At 45.6% G+C, this 12,397-nt stretch overlaps 1 pseudogene; it reads right to left on the bottom strand.

The window, feature by feature from the left end:
- Positions 1-417: 417 nt before the first annotated feature.
- On the bottom strand, positions 418-10,730 carry LOC135535707 (inosine-5'-monophosphate dehydrogenase 1a-like; annotated as a pseudogene).
- Positions 10,731-12,397: the final 1,667 nt, after the last annotated feature.

Here is a 12,397-nt window from a genome sequence, read left to right as displayed (position 1 = left end):
CACAAAACAATTCCTAACACCTGCTCTAAAACACACAGAACAATTCCTATCACCTGCCCTAAAACACACAGAACAATTCCTATCACCTGCCCTAAAACACACAAAACAATTCCTGTCACCTGCCCTAAAACACACAAAACAATTCCTATCACCTGCCCTAAAACACACAAAACAATTCCTATCACCTGCCCTAAAACACACAGAACAATTCCTATCACCTGACCTAAAACACATAGAACAATTCCTATCACCTGCTCTAAAACAACCGGATAGAACTGATCAATTACCCTTTCCTACTACATCAGCTATCCATCTGTCTAAGCAATAAGATACTGATTCAACTGTAAAACAAAGGTTGACCAATTCCATTCAATCCCCATCATCTTGCCAGTATACTTATTACAGGGTTATCTGCCCTATGGATAACTGGGGAAGGAGAGGATGGAAGGAGGCTAGTGGACAGAGAGAGGAGACTAACAAAGCTTCCCATAATTCATCCCCATTCAAAGATGAAATACGTAATGGCGAGCACCCCCCCTCCCACTAACAAGATAATAGTCTGAAGGGGAACGTCACATCGCCATATTAGCCGTCCTTATAGGCGAGCTGCCAGATTCAAACATCAAGATGGGAAGCACTTATCTAGAGGTAAGATTTACATTTCCCACCTGGATCATTTCATCAACAAGATCAAACTTAGCCATTCAATTTAGAAACAAGGGGAGAGTTGTTCTACATGCAAATGGCGATGTGGGGCCCACCACTAGGCCACACCCTTCACTTCACAGGTCTATGTACGTGTACTTACATGGAACAACAGAACATCTATGGTGAAAGACAGAGAGAGAAAGAGGACTGATGTCTGAGAAAGAGGCAACACAGTCGTAGAAAAGTCATGTCTATCTACTGCTACACACACATTTAAATTCCACTGTGTGTGTGTGTGTGTGTGTGTGGGAGACAGAGTCCAACGTACGAGTGAAGCCCATGGACTCCTCCTTCCACCTGAGCAGACGTGGTCCTCTTCTCAAACTTCAGCTCTCCAGAGTACATCATGGAGCTGTGGAAAACAACACAATATCAGAGATCACTCAGTCACACACACACTACTATCAGAGATCAAACACTGGTCCCCTCTACCTCACACACAACTCACCGTAGAACAGAGAGGCTCTTGGCACCAATGTCCTGACAGCCATGTTGGATGCCAGCGATCAGGTAGGGGATAAACTTGTGGATGGAGCCCTTGTCCTGAACAGAGCCGGACACACCCTGAGCCACCTTCACCTTGTCCCCTTCACTGTGGAATCAGCCAGTCAGAACACAGAGACGGGTTAGACACTGCTGTAGAATCAAACAGTCAGAACACAGAGACGGGTTAGACACTGCTGTGGAATCAAACAGTCAGAACACAGAGACGGGTTAGACACTGCTGTGGAATCAGCCAGTCAGAACACAGAGACGGGTTAGACACTGCTGATGGACAGCGAAATTCTCTAATGAGAGCACAGAGAGCAGCTTAAACCCAGGAAAGTTGGCATCATTTGTTTTGAGAAAATGACATTTGTCATATATTGTATTACAATGTGAACCATCTGAATGAAGGACAAACCAATAAAATACATGTATATAATCAGACATAAAATATACATTCTATTCAACAGCTGCATTAACAGCAACTGTTGATGTGCAACAACTTGTTTACCTGGTCTGGTTACCAACCCCTCCTATGAATTCTAGTAGTGTCTGATCAAGAGTTAGTCCAAATGGCACCCCTATTTCCCTATGGCCCCTGGTCAGAAGTAGTGCACTATACAGGCCAGGGAATAGGATGTGATTTGGGCTGCAAATGGTGTGTGATGTCCTCCCTACCTGAAGTACGCTTGGCTGCTGGTGCTCTTCTCCATGGCGTCCAGAGAGCCCATGCCGCTGCACCAGCCGCACGTCCGAGAAGAAGTACTCCCGAAAGCCTCCGTGGCTGCCAAGCAGCAACGAGCCCATCATCACTGGGGAGGGGCGGAAGGGGTCAGAACTCAAGGTCATTGGTTGATAAGCATTTCTCCAATTAATTGTTGGTACGGCTAGTGTTTTGTTACATCGATTAGCTTCACATTGGCTTTACATTAGCTTTGATTACCATCAATCAGCTTTGAATGAATTAGAGGAATAGACATGAGATCAACAGTGGATTAGAGGAATAGACATGAGATCAACAGTGGATTAGAGGAATAGACGTGAGATCAACAGTGGATTAGAGGAATAGACGTGAGATCAACAGTGGATTAGAAGAATAGACGTGAGATCAACAGTGGATTAGAGGAATAGACGTGAGATCAACAGTGGATTAGAGGAATAGACGTGAGATCAACAGTGGATTAGAGGAATAGACGTGATATCAACAGTGGATTAGAGGAATAGACGTGAGATCAACAGTGGATTAGAAGAATAGACGTGAGATCAACAGTGGATTAGAGGAATAGACGTGAGATCAACAGTGGATTAGAGGAATAGACGTGAGATCAACAGTGGATTAGAGGAATAGACGTGAGATCAACAGTGGATTAGAGGAATAGAGGTGAGATCAACAGTGAATTAGAGGAATAGAGGTGAGATCAACAGAGGATTAGAAGAATAGACGTGAGATCAACAGTGGATTAGAGGAATAGACGTGAGATCAACAGTGGATTAGAGGAATAGACGTGAGATCAACAGTGGATTAGAGGAATAGACGTGAGATCAACAGTGGATTAGAGGAATAGACGTGAGATCAACAGTGGATTAGAGGAATAGAGGTGAGATCAACAGTGAATTAGAGGAATAGAGGTGAGATCAACAGTGGATTAGAGGAATAGACGTGAGATCAACAGTGGATTAGAGGAATAGACGTGAGATCAACAGTGGATTAGAGGAATAGAGGTGAGATCAACAGTGAATTAGAGGAATAGAGGTGAGATCAACAGTGAATTAGAGGAATAGAGGTGAGATCAACAGTGGATTAGAGGAATAGACGTGAGATCAACATGAAGATACTGTAACATAGACCTGGGCTGTTCCTGAAGGGCTGAAAACTTCTGGTTTTCTGGATCGACCTGGTAGTTAATTGCACTCACTTGGTGTCCCAGGTCTGAATTAGTCCCTGATTAGAAGGAGAGGATGAAAACCAGAAGTGTTTGGGCCCTCCAGACCGACATTGACAGCCCTGCTATACACCTATTCTAGCCTATGAAATTAACCACATTGACCTAGTGCATGCTTTAAAAGGGGTTCATGAAGGATTAAGCTAATGAATGAATGAATGAATGGGTGAATAAGTGACAACAGAAGAGTGAATGGTAATGAATGCATGACTATGAAAAAGAGTGAACGCATGAATTAACAAGTGAATGAAAGGTACCTGTGGATGCCCCGAGTGAGAGAGCCTTGACCACGTGGCCCACGGTCTGAATGCCGCCGTCATGCGATGACTGGCACCCGAAACGTCTAGCATACTCTGCCACCTTATACACCGAGGTGCCCTGAGGCCACCCGCACGCCATCACTACGGCAGACGGAGACAGGAAATGTCACCTTACCATGGTAACATATCCTATGACCGGTGTAGTCAGGCGGTGTTCAGTTGGGTCCGATGGATGGATGGATTTTTTTAGGAAGTAATATCAGAATCAAGGTGTTCAGTTAAAAAATAAAAAGGATTGAATATGTTCTTCCAATAAGGATGTTTGTTTTGCTTTGAAAAACGCTTTGCCTTTATTTGCTGAACGCAATGCTGTGGGAAAGTCGTCGCCACGGTAACCAAGAGCAGAACTCATAAATCACCACGGCGACAGAGACTAGCAACCAACATAGCATCTTGGTTGGTTACCGCTGCTCTGATCCTTCTCCAGTTTTGCTGTGTAGCTTCAGTGGTTGACCTTACATTAGAACTGATCCAAAGCCAGCTGCTATGGGTAGAGAATCCTATGCGTATTATCACATTTCTATTTAACATCACTCCACTCATATATCATAACATTTAGCACGCAAGGTGTAGATTCTGGGTTGGGTCAATTCCATTTCAACTCAGTCAATTCCGCAAGTGGGGTTGAAATATAAACCAGCAACATCCTCTCCTGCATTCAGATGTGAATTGATCCCTGTAACGCTGATAGTATCAGGGGGGGTCACTACCTTCCTGGGTGATACAGATGGAGCCACAGCCCACGCTCCACTCGCGAGAGCGTCCACTCCTGCATCAATCAGGTTCTTGGCCTGGGCTGCCGCCACCACTACAAGACAACACAACATCATCAGAAGGCAGGAAAAAAGGTTATGTATAAGTGTCTAATGTATTTCCCCCAAGACCGATCTTGATAGCCTCTCAAAGATCTGAAACTGATGGCTGGGAAGTGTCAAATAGTGATAAATCCCTGTCCCAGCGCTCCACTCTCTCACCGTCTCCCACCACCTGCAGCTCGCTGTACTTCTGTTTGATGTAGTTGATCATGCTGACCTGATACACAGAGTTGCCTTGTGAGGAATCCTGCAGAAACAGAGAAAAAGTCATGTCTGCAATGCAGTGCCACGGTCTACCATTTAGACCTGAAACCCAACCGTAACCGCCCTAACCACCATGTCCACCAAAACTGTAAGGAACAGGTCAACCACTAACCACCATGTCCACCAAAACTGTATGAACAGGTCAACCACTAACCACCATGTCCACCAAAACTGTAAGGAACAGGTCAACCACTAACCACCATGTCCACCAAAACTGTATGAACAGATCAACCACTAACCACCATGTCCACCAAAACTGTATGAAAAGATCAACCACTAACCACCATGTCCACCAAAACTGTATGAAAAGATCAACCACTAACCACCATGTCCACCAAAACTGTATGAACAGGTCAACCACTAACCACCATGTCCACCAAAACTGTATGAAAAGATCAACCACTAACCACCATGTCCACCAAAACTGTATGAACAGGTCAACCCCTAACCACCATGTCCACCAAAACTGTATGAACAGGTCAACCCCTAACCACCATGTCCACCAAAACTGTATGAACAGGTCAACCCCTAACCACCATGTCCACCAAAACTGTATGAACAGGCCAACCCCTAACCACTAACCACCATGTCCACCAAAACTGTATGGACAGGTCAACCCCTAACCACCATGTCCACCAAAACTGTATGAACAGGTCAACCACTAACCACCATGTCCACCAAAACTGTATGAACAGGTCAACCCCTAACCACCATGTCCACCAAAACTGTATGAACAGGTCAACCCCTAACCACCATGTCCACCAAAACTGTATGAACAGGTCAACCCCTAACCACCATGTCCACCAAAACTGTATGAACAGGTCAACCATTAACCACCATGTCCACCAAAACTGTATGAACAGGTCAACCCCTAACCACCATGTCCACCAAAACTGTATAAACAGGTCAACCCCTAATCACCATGTCCACCAAAACTGTATGAACAGGTCAACCACTAACCACCATGTCCACCAAAACTGTATGAACAGGTCAACCATTAACCACCATGTCCACCAAAACTGTATGAACAGATCAACCACTAACCACCATGTCCACCAAAACTGTATGAACAGGTCAACCACTAACCACCATGTCCACCAAAACTGTATGAACAGGTCAACCACTAACCACCATGTCCACCAAAACTGTATGAACAGGTCAACCCCTAACCACCATGTCCACCAAAACTGTATGAACAGGTCAACCATTAACCACCATGTCCACCAAAACTGTATGAACAGATCAACCACTAACCACCATGTCCACCAAAACTGTATGAACAGGTCAACCACTAACCACCATGTCCACCAAAACTGTATGAACAGATCAACCACTAACCACCATGTCCACCAAAACTGTATGAACAGGTCAACCACTAACCACCATGTCCACCAAAACTGTATGAACAGGTCAACCACTAACCACCATGTCCACCAAAACTGTATGAACAGGTCAACCACTAACCACCATGTCCACCAAAACTGTATGAACAGGTCAACCCCTAACCACCATGTCCACCAAAACTGTATGAACAGGCCAACCCCTAACCACCATGTCCACCAAAACTGTATGAACAGGTCAACCCCTAACCACCAAAACTGTATGAAAAAGGTCAACCCCTAACCGAACCCTCCCATCTACTGCAATCTAAACCCCATCTGGATCCTAACCATAACCTCAAACCCACCAGTACGACCACGTCGACCCCAGCCTGCATCAGTAGGTCCAGTCTGTACTTGTCGTCGTCCCTGGTGCCGATGGCGGCTCCGCACAGCAGCTGTTTGCGAGAGTCTTTGGAGGCCAGGGGGTAGTCCCTGTTCTTCTTCAAGTCTGTCCTGGCGATGATGGACACCAGCTCATCACTGTCGTTCACGATGGGCAGCTTACCTGTTGGGGGGGGAGGAGAGAGCGAAGAGAATTCGTAATTCTGCCATCTAACCTCAAACAGTTCATAAATGACCTTGTACAGCAAACCAAAGACAATCTAATCAATAATAAGTTGAGGATGATACAATAGAACAATGTACCAGAAAACAGGCCACAATAGACTTCTAGAAGGACTGTACCGACTGGCTCACCTTTTTGCTTCGCTGTAGAATGTCGTTAGCCTCTTTCAGCTTGACACCAGCTGGGGCCACCACTAGCTCCTCCCTCTTAGTCATGACCTCCTCCAGTGGTCGGCTGTGGTCCTTCTCGGAGAGGAAGTCGATGTCTCTGGAGGTGATGATGCCCACCAGCTTGCTGCCCATCTTGCCAGTCTCGGTGACCGGGGATGCCAGAGAAGCCGTGGCGAGTCTTGGCCTCGAACACGTCCCCCACCGTGTGACGCGGGCTCATTACAAGAGGGTCTGTGATGAAGCCCTGCTCAAACCTCTGGACAAACAACAAATATCTGTTAATAAACCATTGTGTGTATAGATGCACTGCAACCCATTTAATACCAATCAATATAAAATGATGCAAGTCATTAACTACAAAGGGTAAATGCTCTCAGAGGCTTTTATGGGGTCTCACCTTAACCTTGCGGACCTCGTTGGCTTGGAATTCAGGGGTGCAGTTGTGATGGATGAGGCCGATGCCTCCCATGAGCTAAAGGCATTCAAAAACACCCGACAAATAAAAACTTTTGGGAGACGGAATACTGTTTATGGTACGTTTCCCCCCAGCAACACAAAACACTTAGAACGTGACGGATGTGGAAAGCGCACAGTAATTTCTAGCATAAAGGACACACATATATATATATATTTTACTGGCTCGAATGTCAGGCTGCAAGGTCTCACCGCCATGGCGATGGCCATCGATGACTCTGTGACTGTGTCCATGGGGGAGGAGATGAGAGGCGTCTTCAGGGTGATCTTCCTGGTCAGGGCAGAGGTCAGGTCCTGGTGGAGAAAGTAAGGGGGACATATTGGCTCAATAACCCACAACATGTTTAGGAAATCAGTCATTCAGCACACTAGATTATATTAAATCAAATCAAAGTTTATTTGTCACGTGCTCTGAATACAACAAGTGTAGACCTTACAGTGAAATGCTTACTTACAGGCTCTAAACAATAGTGCAAAAAAGGTATTAGGTGAACAATAGGTAGTTAAAGAAATAAAACAGTAAAAAGACAGGCTACATACAGTAGTGAGGCTATAACAGTAGCGAGGCTACATACAGTAGTGAGGCTATAACAGTAGCGAGGCTACATAGAGACACCGGTTAGTCAGGCTGATTGAGGTAGTATGTACATGTAGGTATGGTTAAAGTGACTATGCATATATGATGAAAAGAGAGTAGCATTAGCGTAAAAGAGGGGTTGGCGGGTGGGACACAATGCAGATAGCCTGGTTAGCCACCGTGCGGGAGCACTGGTTGGTCGGCCCAATTGTAATACCTCAATCTGATGCAGTGAGTGTAAATGTCCACACAGGAAATATACTCAATATTATTGATTTCTAATACAGAGTGTAAGTCATTTACTTCATAAAGAAAAGAGAACCTTGACCATCATTGCTTGTAATAGTAAAGGTTGCTTTCTCAGTTGTCCACTAGGGGGCAGACATGCTCCAACAAGCAAGTTTGTCCTATGTGGATTGGCCTAAGGAAAATGACAGCTTTTGGTCATGTTTCTCAAGCATGCTTTCTATGGCTGACTGGACGATGAGTCTCAAAGTCTCAGATGAGAGTTGCAACAGCAAGTAAACAACATGCAACTGGAAAGCAGACATCGCCATCTGGCCTAAACGTAAATTATCAGGTGCTACATTTTATAAGGGCTCCCGAATGGGCGCAGCTGCATCACATCCGGCAGTGATTGGGAGTCCCATAGGGCGGCGCACAATTGGCCCAGCAACGTCTGGGTTCGGCCAGGCTAGGCAGTCATTGTAAATAAGAATTTGTTCTTAACTGGACTTGCCAAGTTAAATAAAAATAAAAATATATATATTTTTAAATCTGTCATCAGAGAGACAAGACCGATGTTGCTTTGACTAAACTGATGCATGTGACTGAGGGGACCCAAGTCTTTCTGGAGACGTTTTGCACAATCAGGCTGTGACCTTGTTAGAAACTATCTGCCAACACACTGGGAAAGTTCACTTTTCTAAAATAAAACAATCGGCCACTTCCACAGTCTTCTCAGCTGGGAGGGAAAACATGGCATTCCTCACCCATGAGAAAACCAGAGCATGCATTTTATGACGTTAAGAGCTTCCCTCCCTTATCTTTGGAAAATGTAAACTACCATACCAACTATTGTGATTCTGAAATGGGGGGGGGGGGGGGGGAGACTGGACACTGGCAGCCATTTTGTTAGCTCAACTGCACCACCCTGCCAAATTCTACAAAGGGCTAACCTTTAAAATTGAGAGACCACCTCTGCACATGGTGTGACCAGCCCTTTGAAACACCAGACAGAGGCCCACCTCACACGTATAAAACATCCCTGTGTGGAAGAGGGTGGGGGGGTCTATTTTAAACTACAATCTAAACAAATATTATTGCATGAACTTTGACTGTATTCACAGTTGAGACCGACAAACACAGGCTCATCCAAGTTACCAGAGACTGACTCCACCGTCAAGAAAATAGACCATGTTAAAACCCTACGGAGACTACCCACAACGCCACTGCAACAACGCAGACAGGCACCTTCCACAGCAACAAGGGCTGTGTTCTAGTCTGGACAAAAAAGGAGATTAGAGATATCAATTAGATTAAAAACTCCTGATGGACGAGAGAGAAGGGCAGGGGGATTTCACATAAAGCCTGAGATTAACGCTCACATCATCCCCTGAGAGAAGAGTGAGCAACCAACCAACCAGGCACAACCGTATACAGAGAGAGAGACAGAGAGACCAGGCGTGGGAGGCCATCTTGGTAAAAATAGGGTGGCTAGGAGGTTAGGGATGACGAAGGAAGCTGAGAGTAAAAATTATTTTTGGAAAATCTGCAATTACAGAATGAGGTTTTGGCTTTGAATGCAGAGGGTTGTTTGTGCATCTGTGTGGACACAGCATACTGTAAAAAGGCTTTGGTTTCAGAAGGGGCTCTGGCAAGGAGTGTCTGCTGAAATAATAAGGAATGTGTAAGAAGCAATACTGCTCCCACTTGGTGCACCCATGGTCATTATCCCTGTAGTGTTCAGAGATCTGGAGGGACCAGTCTGGGACGGCCTAGTGGTTAGAGCGTTGAGCCAGTAACCAGCAGGTAGCCCAGTGGTTAGAGCGTTGAGCCAGTAACCAGCAGGTAGCCTAGTGGTTAGATCGTTGGGCCAGTAACCAGCAGGTAGCCTAGTGGTCTGAGCGTCAGTCAGTAACCAGCAGGTAGCTCAGTGGTTAGAGCGTTGGGCCAGTAACCAGCAGGTAGCCTAGTGGTTAGAGCGCAAATAGTAACCAGCGGGTAGCCTAGTGGTTCGAAAGGCTAGCTGTGTCCATGGGTAGACTAGTGGTTAGAGCTGGGCTAGTAACCAGCAGGTAGCCCATGGTTAGAAGGCAATAGTAACCAGCAGGCAGCCTAGTGGTTAGAGCGTTGGGCTAGTAACCAGCAGGTAGCCTAGTGGTTAGAGCGCTGGGCCAGTAACCAGCGGGTAGCCTAGTGGTTAGAGCTGGGCCAGCAACCAGCAGGTAGCCTAGTGGGTTAGGAGCGTTGGGCTAGTAACCAGCAGGTAGCCTAGTGGTTAGAGCATTGGGCCAGTAACCGAAAGGTTGCTGGATCGAATCCCTGAGCTGACAAGGTAAAAATGTGTCGTTTTTTATTTGGTAGTTCTGCCCCTGAACAAGGCAGTTAACCCACTGTTCCCAGGTAGGCCATCATTGTAAATAATAATTTGTTCCTAACTGACTTGCCTGGTTATATGAAAAAAATAATGTAAAACTGGGAGGACACTAACCAGTTCAACAGGCTAAGAGCAGCCTTCATCGTGGGCTTGCACCTACCCATTACTCTATCCCATTACTCTGAACACTTAAGAGGAATGGGCTAGGGAAGAGGGTCTCAGAACAAAGTGGAATTGAGCCCATGAACAGAACAGTAGGCTGAAGATGGGCCGAAGGGTAGCCTGTAGCTCAAAACCCATATTGAATTGTCTTAGCTTTCTGGAAGGTCTTGACAGTCAGAGAAAGAGGACTACTCACCACATCGTCCGAGGCAAAATCAATGAAGCCCGGCAGAATGAGAAGTCGCTGAAAGACAGACAGAGCAAGAGGTCAGGGTCAAGGTTCACAGGTAGTCATGGCTAAACACAAGAGGACTACAAGATCCATAGCAGTGCAATGCAACTGCCAGCCAACTGGTGACAATGGGTCAGAAGTGGCCTATTATAAACCTCTCCCCTTTTCCCCGACCTTTTCAGCTGCCAAGTACCTCCACCATGTTGGAGTTGGGTCCAAAGCAGGAAGTGTTGAAAGCCACAAGGGGAATATGTGCAAATTAGCCCCTAGAACTGCTTCTTTGACCGAGCCTGGTAACGATATAGGGGAAACTAGTTCTCGCAATGGTTGAGGAGTCTGGACGCGAATGTTGCTTGTTGTATAAATTTGAATAAACTAAACATTTAAACTACAAGTGAGTTTGCGTTAAGAACTAATAGAAAATGTCTTGATCCCAAAAATTGTAAGCTCATAAGTTCGCCCTCTAGTGATCGTTGATCAAGCTGCCCCTAAAGAGAAACACTGTCTCACCCTGTTAGTCCAGTGCTTGACAAAAGCATCTGGGGTTCAACTTCATTTCTTAGACTGTATGAACACAATGGCAGGCAGAGAGAGAGCGGTAGAGAGCATGAGACAGAGGGAAAAAGAAGGATGATGAAGAAAGATGATGTGTTTTTCACAGATGGGTGTGAAAACACAGACTGGACAGAGGGAGAGACGAATAAGTGAGTCTGTCAGAGAGAGAGAGATGGGGAAAAAGTGAAAACCAGAATAAGAGGGAGAGTGCAGGAGTGAATGGGCTATAAATCACAACGGGAGGAGCGAAAGGAGAGAAACAAAAACAGTGAGAGAGTATGGCCTCCTGGCCTTTATCATCCATCAGACAATTCCCCCTCTCCTCCGCCTGTGTGGGTGAAAAGATGGGGCCTAAAATATGTCTACCAAACGGGACAGGGAGGAGTGCGTCTGCAACCGCCAGACACCTCACAAACATCAACAGTCTGGGACAGGGAGACAGAGGGAAAACATCTGCCAGTATTTAAAGAAACCACAAACTCCGCTGATTCTGGATCAGCTCGCAATAGCCAGACCTAACCCTAACCAGCATGAGGCAAATGGTAAAAAGGTGTCACTGGATCAGTTGATAAGTAGCCATTTCATTTTATTTCGAGTTTTGGATTTGCCACCAATTTCCATTGCAGAATACAAGTTACAGTGGTCACTTGGGTTTAACCTGTAACCTATACTTAAAACTCTTAAGGCTAGGGGGCAGTATTTTGGCGTTCGGATGAAAAAGCGCCCAAAGTAAACTGCCTGCTATTCAGCCCCAGAATATCCGATATGCATATAATTGGTAGATTTGGATAAAGAAAACACTAAAGTTTCTAACACTGTTAAAATGATGTCTGTGAGTATAGCATAACTTATTTGGCAGGCGAAACCCCGAGGACAAAACCATCCAGGAAAAAACTTGAGGTCACTCTTTTCAATGGGTTTTCTATGTGGATCTAGATTTCTAAGACACTTGCTTGCAGATCCTATCGCTTCCACTAGATGTCAACAGCCTTTAGAAATTGGTTGATGTTTTTCCTTTGAGAAATGAAGGAGTAGGGGCTGTTCAGAACGAGGGTCAAGTCTAGTGTACTGTTGTGTGGTTGGGGCGCGCGACCCGAAAGCTCGCTCCACTGTGTTTTAAATCCGGTATTGAACACAGTTTATCC

The sequence above is a fragment of the Oncorhynchus masou genome, unplaced genomic scaffold (genome assembly GCF_036934945.1).
Source record: "Oncorhynchus masou masou isolate Uvic2021 unplaced genomic scaffold, UVic_Omas_1.1 unplaced_scaffold_5037, whole genome shotgun sequence".
In the NCBI taxonomy this organism is placed as follows: Eukaryota; Metazoa; Chordata; class Actinopteri; order Salmoniformes; family Salmonidae; genus Oncorhynchus; species Oncorhynchus masou.
The sequence above is the reverse complement of the archived record's forward strand: the minus strand, read 5'-3'. Positions and strand labels throughout refer to the sequence as shown.